Raw genomic sequence first — 13,104 nt, forward strand, 5'->3', positions numbered from 1 at the left:
CTCCTTGAGGCTGATATGATGGTGACTTGAGTGATTGGAAAAGATTCTACAGGGCAGATGCACTGCAAGGAACAAGAGCTGGGCATAGGTGACCTCCTACAGTGGGGGGAGTTTTCCCTCCATAGCTATAACCACTGGCATCCTGCCAGGAAAGAAAAGATAAACTAGTTATCTGAGCAAGGAAATTTAATACAAAGAATTGTGAGCTAGCAACAGGATATTAATTACCTACAGAGGCAAGAAGAGCTCTAAAGATTACAGGAATAACGGATATAGGGAGCAGCTACCACTCTATGGTGGAGACACAATACCCAGCAAGGAAAAAAGCTGAGAAGAGAGCCCTATCCATGGTGCAGGTTTAGACCTCACTGGAAAAGGTGCCCGTGTGGCCCAATAGATGGCAGAGAATTTTGCAGAACTCCTCAGCATGAGCCTGGCACCCAGGGTTCCACTCTCCAGTAAGCTGCCACTGGAGCATGAATTAGACCCATTGGAAAGTCAGCCGGGGTTCCAGAAAGGACTGAAAACTTGCTTGGAAGCCACTTACTGGGGCGATGGGGAGTTTTGCAAAAAAACCACCCACTGGGGTGCCCATGAAGCCCTCCAATAGGAAAGCCAAGCCGTGAGTGCCTTCCTAACTCACTGGATGGCTGCTGACTGGGGTGGTGGGAGGATTCATTGGGGGGTGAGTGCCACTTGCAGCTGCACGCTGAATGATACAGAAAAAAACAAACAAAACCTAAAACACACCATAACCAGGACAAGAAGCACCCTGCCTCCTGCATCGTTCCCCCCAGGGCTCTCTAGTTTCAATGCCAATAGCTTGCTTGCAGGCAAAGACATATTACAAGTTTGACTTTCAGAACCACAAAGCAGGGTGAAGAAGGGTGAGTTTGGAGCTCAGAGGCAATACGTTGACAACTGGTGCAATAGCCAAGCCTGGAATATTGAAATTTAGTTTTATTAAAGGACCTTTTAGAAATGACTTTCTTATTTTCTTGACCATTTATTCATTAATTTATTAACTCAATCAAGAAGTACTGATTGATCACTTACCATATGACAGGTGCTATCTTATGAACCAAAGGTAGAGCAATAAATGAAAAATATGATTCCTGGACTTGATCTCTAATGGCTGGTCTTCTCCCCAGGATTTTTGCTTTTGTTTTTGTTTCTGTTTTTTTTGTTTGTTTTTGTTTTGTTTTTTGGTGAAAGAAATTATATTTAGATTTATCTAGCTGGGCTTAGTTTAGATGATCCCAATTTTGTTGTCAGTATTCAAAGCATCATAGTCAGGAGCCAGTTGAACATATGCATTCTTTTCTCTATCATACCTGATCAGGACATTGACCTTGGCCACGTAAGTGTCCTAGAGCTTCTTCACAGCCCGTTTGATCTGGTGCTTGTTGGCCTTGACATCCACAATGGTCACAAGTGTTGTGATCTATTTTCTTCATGGTTGATTGGGTTGTCAGGGGGAACTTGAAGATGGCATAGTGGTCAAGCTTGTTTCTCCTGGGGGTGCTCTTTGAGGATATTTGGGCTGCTTGCAGAGAACCAGTGTCCTGGACTCCCAGAATGTAGGTGACCTGCAGATCGTCATTTTTTTTTTTTTATGACTGAATGCCTTTCAGCACCACTTTCTTAGCCTTCAAAGACTTTGCTTTGGCTTTGGCTTTGGGAGGCGTAGGGGCTTCCTTATTCATCTTCAGCACCATCTTCATGAAAGGACTCCCTAAGGGTTCCTAATTCTACCTTCAATTGGCTCAGTAATCCTGTTGGCCTCTTGATCAGCCCCTGCCCCCTGGCTTTGCCCTGCTTTCTTCCCAAGATGCTTCTCAACCCTTGATGGCTACCTCCAAATAAAACAAATAGCACAATATTAAAAAGTATATTTCTTTTATTATTTAGCTAAATACGTTTCTGTAAGAAACTAGAAAGATGGTCAGGGTGCCTAGGTGGCTTAATCAGTTAAGCATCAGACTCTTGATTTTGGCTTAGGTCATGTTCTCATGGTTCCTGAAATTAAGCCCCCACTTAGGCTCTGTGGTGAGCACAGAGCCTACTTAAGATTCTCTCTCTCTCCCTCTCTCTCTCTCTCTCTCTCTCCCCCCACCCCCACCTCTCCTCCCCACTGCTAATGCTCTTTCTCTCTAAAAAAAATTAAATAGAAAAGAAACTAGTAAGATGGTGATATCCTAAACTCAAATTTTGGAAGTTGGAGACAGGAAATGAAGGAAAATAGGAAGGATACTTAGGAGGTAGGAAAGACAACTCCTGGTGAACCCTTAAATGGAGAGGCTAAGCATAATCAGGGTTTTCACCAAGAAACAGTCTATGCCATTATCCTCTGGCTCAGCCTCCTCTGGAATGCACTCTGTGTTCTTGGGTAAAAGACTTAAAAAACAAAGAATAAAATCCACATGTGCTTCCCCTCCATAACTTCAGTCAATATGAAAGTAGAGACGTTAGTAGCAGTGGTCTCCAGGGACATAAATGCCATTCTTTGTGATAAAAGTACATCAGCACAATGGTGGTGCTTTTAGGATCCTCTACACTAGAGAAAGTGCCCTGGACTGGAGATTCTAGGAAAATTGGTAGTGTGCTTAATGGGCATTGACGGAGAATGGCCCTGTTGATGCTTATCACACAAAGGAGCCTTAGAAACACATCCCACTGGTGCCAATTTGTATAAGTAGAGGAAGATCTTCCTGGAGGGAAACTTATAAATAGTCAAATGGCAGAGCAGACGTGATCCTTTCAGCCATCACTTCCCATATAGAGCTGTGCTTAGGCCAGGTAGAATTGGATAAACATCATGAGAAAGTCTCCTTGAGGGACCTACCCAGACACTGCATATTTATAGGGCTGGAATATATCTGGACCAGGGTGTTACAACAGAAGCTTTCTGACCCTAAAAAAAGGGCTTGTTAGAAAAAGACAGTCTCTGGAGTTTCAGTAGCTGGTTTCAGCCTGTTTATCAGTTGAGCTCCCTCATACTTGCTGCGCTAGCTTCTTTCTAGGCTCTTAGAAAGGGAGAGAAAATGAGCCTCCAGAGTCCTCCAGATTCATCTTTCCTTAATGATGCTCTATGCAAGATACACTTCCGACTGCAAACCTCAGCTTACAGGGGAGAAAGTAATTGGTGCGATATGCAGACTAGTTCTAAGAGGACAGGAACAATGTCGTAGGAGAGGGCACACTTCACAAACTCTCGTTAAAGAAGCACTTAGATGCATTGTCAGTGCTTCAAAAGCTCTCAGAACCACCTGGAAAAAAATGTAAGGCAGACTGGCTATTTCAAATAAAAAAGGCATGGAGATGAGGAGCCAGAGAAATACTTTATTGTATTTCAGAAACACATAGCCTGGGGGAAATGGATTATTTGTAAACATACATAGATTGTATATAAAGATACTTAGTTGATCCAACAAAATGGCTTATAGGACAGACAGACACCCACACACACTCGCACACATGCACATATAAATATATATATATAGAGAGAGGAAAGGATTAAGTATCATATGATCCCTCTACCAACATGTCAGTAAATATAAATCTGAAACAATTTTGCTTAAAGTAGGTGGTGATACCTTGACCATCAAAAGTGGCCAGTATTTGAGTTTTATTTTAAAGGAGAAAATTCAGATACCATGGAAACATTTTTACTTGACCTACTTTGTTTCTGTATTGAGCTGGAGATGAGAAGTGAATGTGGAAAACAGGAAGAAAAGATGAGAGAAAAATTCATTTTTATTTCTTTCCATTTTTGTGTTTTATTTGACTCTACCTCAAGCTCTATGTTAACTTGCTCTCTGTGTTCCTTTAAAAGTTAAATGATCTTGGGGCACCTGGGTGGCTCAGTCGGTTAAGCGTCCGGCTTCGGCTCAGGTCATGATCTCAAGGTTAGTGGGTTCAAGCCCTGCGTCGGGCTCTGTGCTGATAGCTAGCTCAAAGCCTGGAGCCTGCTTCAGATTCTGTATATCCCTCTCCCTCTGCTTACGCTGTCTCTGTCTCTCAAAAACAAATTTAAAAAAAAATAACATAAAAAAATTTTCTTTTAAAGTTAAATGATCTCTACAGGTTAGCAACATACTTCCTTTTACTTATAACTGGTAGAAATAAGCCCCCGGTTTATTTCTGTGTTTGTGTGTACATGCACATGTGTATGCATTCTTAAATCCTAAATTTTTTATAAATATTGTTAAAAAAACACAATTAATTGGACCCTTGAACCATTCTCTGCTCCTCTTTTTTTTAATGTTTATTTTAGTTTTGACAGAGAGAGACAGAGCATGAGTGGGAGAAGGCCAAAGAGAGAGGGAAACACAGGATCTGAAGCAGGCTCCAGGCCCCACACTGTCAGCACAGAGCCCAGCGTGGGGCTCAACTCACGGACCAAAAGATCATGACCTGAGCTAAAGTAGGATGTTTAACCTACAGAACCACCCTCTGCTCTTCCTTTGATTAGTAAATCACATCCAGTCCTTCCCCAAGTTTGAGCAAGCACAAGACCACCCAGCTAGACCACATTCCCTGGCCTCACTTGCATTTAGCTGTGGCATTATCACCAAATCCCCACCACGCAGGACTCTGCACTGGTGTGGTAACTCCAGGACCTCCACTTCCTCTCTTTTCTCCCTTTTCCTGTGGACTGCACTGGAGACTGGACATGAAGACCCCTGCAAGGAGCGCTTCCTAGAGCTGGAAGCCACATTCTGACAAGGGCAAAGGTGAACTTCCCATCTGTCCTTGGAAGACCCCATGAAGCAGAGATGTTACATAACAAAGAATCAAATATCTATTTTATTTAAGCTCCTTCACGGTGAGGCCTCTATTAAGGCAGCTTCGCCTGTATGGTAACTACAGACATCAAACTCTAGAGAATTGCCAACCTGTCAGATAACACGGTGGTAGACGCACGCAGTTCTGAAGTCTTTAGGCTCTATTTTCATCTAATTCAGTCTTACTTTTATGTCTCTTCATGTCTACTTCATTATGTAAAATTTCAATTGCTTCTCAGATATCTGGGTTTTTGTTAACACGTAAATCCGGCTGGTTTAAGACGGAGGCCTCCTCCATCATAAGGTGTCGAGCCCTCCCCCCACGCCTACCTTTCCGCCACGTTAGCAAGGCCGCCTTCCAGCAGGTCCTTCCCGCAGTGTATCGTGTCCAACTATCTAGGTGAAATTACAAGACACACTCAAAGGCAAAAGCATAGTTTGAACTAAGCTAACCATTCTATTAAGTAAGCTAATAAAGCAAAACAGAACCAAAAAGTAATAAAGTAGAAGGAAGGAAGAAATAAAAGTACAAAAATCAATGCTGCAGAAACAGGAAAAAAATGACAGAGTAAAAGCTAGCACTTTGTAGAAATCAGTCTTTTACCACAAAAGACATAAGCCCAATCTTTTTTTTTCATAAATGTTACCAACTTTTATGAATCAAATAATCTTTATATTACATTTAAAGCCTCAAAGCCTAGAACGACAGGGCCAGTGACCAGATTTATTGAAGTTTAGTCATTTACATCCCAGCCAGTCAACTAAAGAAAAGAAAAATCTAAACCAATTTTACTTGTGAATATAGGTACAAAAAAATCCTATAAAAAACAGCAATGATAACTAAATTCAATACATGATCATGAGCAGGGTCCTTTGCCAAGAAGGACATTGCTGGCAGAATTTGAATGAAGTCTAGGAAATATAGTAGTGGTACATTTCTGCCTCCAACTGTTTCACTTAATTCGATGGCTGTATTGTACATATGGTGGAGAGTGAAAAAGTAGACTGAGTTATTCAGGGATGGCGGGACATCAGGTCCCAATTCAAATGATTCAGGGAAAAAAAAATAAAACTCTTTGTACTAGATTTGCAACTATTCCGTAACCTTGTGAATGGTTCCAAATAAAATTTTGATGGTTGCTAGAGGGGAAGTGGGGAGGAAGAGGACAAAACTGGGGAAGGAGAGTGGGAGATTCCAGTTATGGAATGAATAAATCATAGGAATAAAAGGCACAGCATAAGGAATAGAGCTATTAAAATGTGGCTGTAATGAGATAGATGGTAGCTACACTTGTGGGGAGCATAGCGTAATGTTTAAGGGTGTCATTTCACTAACCTGTCCACCTGAAACTAATGGAACATTGTGTGTCAGCTTTACTGAAATAAAAGAGGGGAAGGAGTGGGGATATTAAAAAATAAACATTGAAAGAAAATATTAAAGAGAATGTCTATTTCATCTGTCCTATAAACTCATTTGTACTTCTCAAATAATGACTTACTTCTTTCTTTCTGTTATGCAGTCTGTGTATGCTGAACTTTGACTCAGTATTATAACAGAGATTGGGTACAGAATCCATAACTAGATAATCTGAGTTCGAATACTCTTCTGCTACTTACTATTTGTGGGATATAGGCAGATTGCCTCACCAATCTGTTCCTCAGTGTCCTCATTAATAAAAAGTTAGAATAAAATGAATTAACATATATAAAGTATTAAAGTATTGACTGGTATGTATTTATTGATAGGTACATAATAGTTATAGTTAGTCAACCTTGTTATAAAAAGGATTTGAGTTGTTCTACATTTACCCACAATGATACTGATACAGCAATAGTTATCACAATAATACTAATAATATATTCTAAATCCATAACTAATAATATATTTTTACACTATTTCACAATTTTTATTTTATCTGCTATTTCACATAGGATTTGTAACTCTGTTCCCCTGATTTCAGGGCTTTAGAGGTAGTGTACAGTAGATCTAGAAACAGCAACATTTTTCTAGGAAAGATTTTGAAAACTGCTTGAAAGTGCAGGTGAAGGGCTGTATGCTTTAGATCATGACTCACGTGGGACAGTACTTCATAAAGGTTATAAGAGCCAGCTTAGACCATAAAAGCAATAGTAGTAGTTGCCTGGCATCTCACTATTTTCTGGGAAGCTGTGTTAATGAAATGCAGTTTCAGTTTCTTGGGCTGGTGATTTTTGGTTCATTTTCAAAGAAATATAGAAGGTTTCCTGCCCAGAACCCTTATGCCAAGAATTAGATGACCTCCACAAAACAGGCTCAGTGCATTCCCATGATGTCAGTCCCCTGGGCAGTTTTCCGAGGTGGCAGGTCATGGCTGTGCTTTCTGAGCAATATTCCCACAAAGTGAGGAGAAGGTGGGGGTGGGGAGCGGGAGGGCAGCTCTGTCCCCTCTGTCCACAGAATAAATAAGTGAATTGCACTGAGTCTGTCTAGCACAGCCACAGACTTTTCTCTAATTAAAGAATTTCTACGTAATACATTTTTTTTTCAGTACAAATAGATTTCTGTTTTCTTTCTAGAGCAACCTTATTCTGACTCAGTTATTTAGAACCCAAAGCGAGAGTGTAAGAAGGCAGGCGAAGGGCCCCAGAGCACCATTTCCTGTAAAGGCTTGCCTTGTTAGAACTGGATTAAGCTCACAAAGAAGCAGTGGGTGAGAGGCAGGACACCGGCTGCTCTGACATTCCGGTTTTGTATACACTCAGCTAATGGGTATATCCAGTACGATTTGTTCTCCTTCCCTGATTGTTAAACTTGAAGATGAGGAGGAGAGAAGGTCAGAAAGATGCATAGGGACCCAAACTTGGTGGAGAGGAGAGGATTTTGGATTTAATGGATATAAAAGTAGAATTTGCTTCTTACAGTAGACCATTGCTGTTTCAGATTCTCTTTGTATTTACCTCTATTAGGCTCTTTGTTGAAATGATCTCCTTCTTAGATGGTGAGAATTAAGGTTAATGTTCATTTGTAATATTCTATAACTAGAGCACCTTGTACAGGGACTGACATGTTGTAGATATCCATCTGCACACTTATTACACTTTTTAATTTCAATTCAATAGTTCTGGTAGGTCATGGAATTGGCCATCAGCCAAACTTTTTTTCTTACCTACCCTCTGGATTATTGGCCCTTTTCTGATCTCCCCAGAAAAATACCATTCAACTCATCAAAGACCTGCTGTAAACCATACCTGTCCTGGAGGCTTTCTCTCAAAGCATGATAACCAGTAAGAGGGGCACTGGGTCAAACACTAATAGTGTGCATTAGCCGTTGCCCAATGGAGGTGTCACAGCCAAAGTATCCAAGGATTTTGGTATCATCCCCAAGACCATCTCTGCCGTGGGACTGAGTGTGTGAGACCGCCTGCCCGTGGTGCTGTGGGACATCCGTTTCACCCAGCCAGCCTTCTTCTCTTGGATCTACACTTCCTACGTAGACTTTTAATTATAATTTTTAGCTTCCCATAAAATTATGCCTACAAGAAATGAATGTGTTTGCCATTCACAATTAAATTTTTGATCCCTATATTAGTTATTTCTCTCCTCAAATTAAAATATTAATATTCAAGTCTTATATGTTGGTTCTGAAGTTTAATACCGGTCTGCCCCTGAGATGTGGACAGGAGTGGTAAAGAGTCAAGTTTCTGAGGCGTCAAAGCTGAGAAACAAATCTAGACTTCAGAGGTAAACAGTAGCCACCCACTCAGGTCTTCTGAGGATGCAACTGGATTTCAGTAAGCCTGGGAGAAGTGCTTTTGGAAAATGGTACGTTCCTGAGGATAACGTTTTTGATCGGATATTGCAGTAAAGGCGTTGTTTTCCTAGAGCAATGTGAAAAACTTGGGAAATTTTGACATTTTACTTCATTTGTCTAGAATGCCCTGAAAACCGTTTTCTCTCTCCTCATTTTCTATCACTCTAAAGGCAAGAGTAAAAGGTAAAAATGATCTCCCTTCCTCCCTGTTTTGTATTGCTCTACACTCCACACCCAACTCCTAAACAGAATACACATCTTGCTGTTTCCTGTATAGAGTACTTTCCAGACATGAGGAATCAACTATTCAGCAGCACAGAAAGTGAGGAGATTTTTTCAATCAAATGCATTTTCTCTAGGATTTAAAGATACTATCATGTGGAAGCAATTTTTGCCACACTTCCTGTGTGTTTAAATGCGAATGAATGGGCTCCAGTCTTTGCATAGTGGCTGCAGATATTTATAGCTAACCTTTTAAACAGTAACACTGCTCCCAAATCTAACAATCCAATTCTGTTTTCCACAGCCTTTTCCGTACCAGATGCATGGGACCTGAAAATAGAATTTCCTTAATTCTAGTCATTTCCCCCATTTTCTCCATTTTCCATTTTGCTATTGAGTCTTTCTTTGCTTTGTTCTCCCACGAAGTAATTTTGTTCGTATTCTTTCCCAATAATTCCAAATAATTGAAGTATATCTTTTAAAAATAAATTTTATCTGCACAGATTGAAAATATAATTGTGTTGATGACCGCATCACTTTGGTTATTTCAGGAAAAGGAAATAAACACCCCCTATATTTTTGGTCAAGTGTACATTGAACTTATTCTTGTTTAACTGTGTATTTTCATTTTATATCACAATAATAATAGATTCCTATTTAATGTGCATGTAACACATTTTTATATTGAGGGTTCTGAGTATAATAATTTAAGGTAAGAAGCTTACCTAAAAACCAAACTCTATTGCTACCAAAAGGACATACATTTAAATAGTTGTAGGCAAAATAACCTGATTGTTTTAATCATAATAGAGTCATATTTTTAAAATACAGACAACTAAACTAGAAAATAATATTGAAACAGACTTTATCAAATTTACTGCTTTTGAAAACTTCATTTCCCTTATATAAAATGTAATTGTATTCTCGCTTTGGTGAAAAACTTAAAGAAGTTTAAACTGGTACTGATACAACAAGAAAGCATTTCATTAAAGATCATCTGAGAAATTGAGGAAATTTAGTCTTGCTGGTAACTAACAGTGGGACATAATTTCTTCACTAAAAAAAGTCAAGTTGTATAAACTCAGATGATTAAGTTTTAAAAAGATCCTCAATATGAAAATAATTTGCCAACATTTTTCAAACTTAACCAGAATACTGTTCTACATTTGATGTCCAATATTTAATATATTTAAACATAAGGACTTCCTGCTCACCACGTCCTTTTGCTTGTAACAGCAATATGTGGGGGAAAAGTAAATTAATTATTAGGAATAATTTCTCTTGAGTTTTTTTTCAGCCTATATGAATGTCTCTCACCTTCTTATTTTATGTCCTATTTTCCGTGTCACTTTCTAAATGAGAAATGTCAGCTCTGTTTTAGCTTTAACAATGTGTGGCTTTTAGATAGTACTTAGGGTTAATTGGAATTTTCTGTCTGGTTACTTTCTGAAAATTAAAGAGTTTATCAATAAACCAATGCTACCATTTCCATTTCTGCTGTTCCTCAAATTCAGTCTGGGAGGCTGACTTTCATCTTTTCTGACAGTAACTGCCAAGTATAAATTTCTTAACTATGGTAATTTTCTGGAACGTAATTTCCTTTTTTTAATAAGAAAAGTATGGCATCTTTAAATGTTTTATATCATTTCATGGCACTTTTAAAAATAAGTCTTATGTGACTATATAAGTTAAATGGAACAGTTTTCATAATTAAGTAATTACATTACCTACCTTGTTACAATTTTGTAACAACAACCACACAGTACAACCTGTGAAAGAAAAGATCTGGAAGTTGTATTCGACCCCAGGCTCAGTGCACGTCAACCACAGCATTGAAAAAGTGAATATGCTATTACTCTATTAATAGAACTGTGTCTTAAATAATCCACTCTTCTCTTTACTGATTACGTCACACCTGCTGTATTGCTTAATCTAATTATTACAATTTATGTTTTTTGTTAATTCATAAAATTTTCGATTTTTGATTTTGAGAGAAAGAGAGAGCATGAGGAGGAGAGAGGCAGAGAGAGAGAGAGAGAATCCCAAGCAGTTTCTATGCTGTCAGTGCAGAGCCTGATACAGGGCTTGATCTCACAAACCATAATGTCTTGACCTGAGCCAAGTTCAAGAGTTGGATGCTTAACCCACTGAGCCACTCAGGAACCCAACAGTTTATGTTTTTAAAAGAAGATGCAGCCCAGGGTTCCTCTGCACTGTTCCATGGAACATATTTTATTAATAGCTGTGGAGGTGGGGGGAGATTAAGAGATTCTCTGATCAACCAGCAGATTAGACAGATTTCTTTGCCACAGGACTTTTCATATACCTAGGACATTTTGCCTTTATGTGAGGATCCAGTATGCATATTTGTTTCAAAATAAACAATAGAATTTTTTTCTCATGAAATATCTATTAACATCCAAAAAATAATAACTTGAGGAGTAACTGAGTTCTACAGAACACAGTGAAGAAATTGAAAAATGATTAAGTGAGAAGAACCAGGAAATCTCCACTCGTCACCTGACTTCCTCATTGCACTGGTGACTCTCTTCTGGCCTTTCTTTCTCTGTGCCCTAGATGCTGTCCTGGAGATTAGCTTATATTCAAATCATCTGAACTAAACATAAGGACATAATTGCTTATTGTGAATTTCAAACTTTGTGATTAAAGTCAAAACTTGGGTATTGATTGGCATGTGTGCAAATTGCTGAAGGTAACATATTTACATTGCAGTGCTTCCCATTATGTGGAAAATTTCTACTGGGATTATCCTATCTCATACTGAATGTTCCGTAGCTGCAGACCTCTATGAATGCAAATGTTTTGGGGACATTTTCCTTGGACATATGTAGTGTAGCAGAATACCATCACTAGCAGTGATGTCTGGCAGATGCCAGATAATCTTTCAACTGGTGAAGTTGCTATAGGAAAGCAAAAGGTATGAAAGCAGATTCCAGTGCAGTAGAGCACCTCAAAGCCAGCCCGTCCAGTCATTCATCTGACGATTGAATTCCTTCTATCTGTTACATGAGTTGATGGCTAGCAAGATGACGATCACCCCCACAGAGCTCGTACCCAAGCAGAGTTCGAGGGTCAAAGCAGAAGTGCAGTGAGACGCTGTGGAGGACACTGAATTTAGTGGCCTTCCCAGTCCCCTCTCTTCCAAAATATTATAAACTCTAGAAAAATGAGAACTAATCTGAAATGTGATGTAAAATATGAAACATAAAATTTTACATATTCCATTTAAATAATCTTACAGACTCTGTGGAAGGTAATCACTGCCATCGTTGCATCAATTTTTTTAAGCGGCTATTTATGAGACGGTTGTTTCATTCACACTGCTGGGTACAGCAGAGGCAAGGGCTTCAGGGAGGAAATGGAGAAGGGTCCGTGTTTGAGGAAGACCCTAAAAGTCAATAGGCGGTATATTTTACTCTTTATTGGTTCTTAGCGTCTGATCAATATTTAGTCTGATCAATATTTAGTCTGATAAGGTGTTTGGAACATTGAGGGATTCCTGCTTGAAGCTGATGCCACCGTCAGTGTAGCCATTTGGCAGGTCCTAGGTAGCTCCTTCCCTCCCAGCTTGCATTTCTCAGACATTGTTAAAGATTTTAAGAGTGCTCAGGATTTCCACTTACACTGGAAAAGTGTGAGCATAGAACTTCCAGAAAGTATGAGGAATCTTGGGCAGAGAGAACACATGCCCTACGCAACAGGATATCAAAATGGTTTCCATGTCAATGAACACTTTATTTCAAAGTGAAGTGCAAGGTTATGACACAGGAATTGTAAAAAGGGAGTTCTAAAAGTCATACGTGACTCTTAACTCCTCACTCTTATCAAAGCTGTAGAGAAAACTAGAAGGCTCTGGATACTACCAGAGATGTTAGTATGTTAGCAGGGTCTTTTCCTGCTTCCCAGGTCAGGAGAGGTGAGTGTGCTTTCTTTTCAAACACAATCCACATAACTTTTTGTCACAGGAGAGAAAATGGTTTTCCTGATGACTGTCCACATTCCCTTACATTTTCAGGCACTGTGCTAGGTGTCTTAGTTTGAATTTCCCCAGAAGCAGGCCCCGGAAATGAGGATTTAAGTGCATGTCAATTAATTTGGAGGTAACCCAGGAACATTGGAGGGCAGTGAGTGGTGAGACAGAGAAGGGAAGGAGTCCAATAATGGGTGTGTTCTCCTGTGCATTTTACCATGGGGGCATCTGAGGCTCGGCCCGCTGGGCAACTTTGGAAGACAGTGTGACCCCTGACCCAGAACTGCATCCTCCGATGGGGGTGGAGGCTGGA

The 13,104-nt window shown here is 39.6% G+C and overlaps 1 pseudogene; it reads right to left on the bottom strand.

The window, feature by feature from the left end:
* Positions 1-1,249: 1,249 nt before the first annotated feature.
* LOC115274735 lies at positions 1,250-1,718 on the bottom strand (annotated as a pseudogene).
* Between the last annotated feature and the right edge of the window lie 11,386 nt (positions 1,719-13,104).

The sequence above is a fragment of the Suricata suricatta genome, chromosome 2 (assembly GCF_006229205.1).
Source record: "Suricata suricatta isolate VVHF042 chromosome 2, meerkat_22Aug2017_6uvM2_HiC, whole genome shotgun sequence".
Taxonomy (NCBI): domain Eukaryota; kingdom Metazoa; phylum Chordata; class Mammalia; order Carnivora; family Herpestidae; genus Suricata; species Suricata suricatta.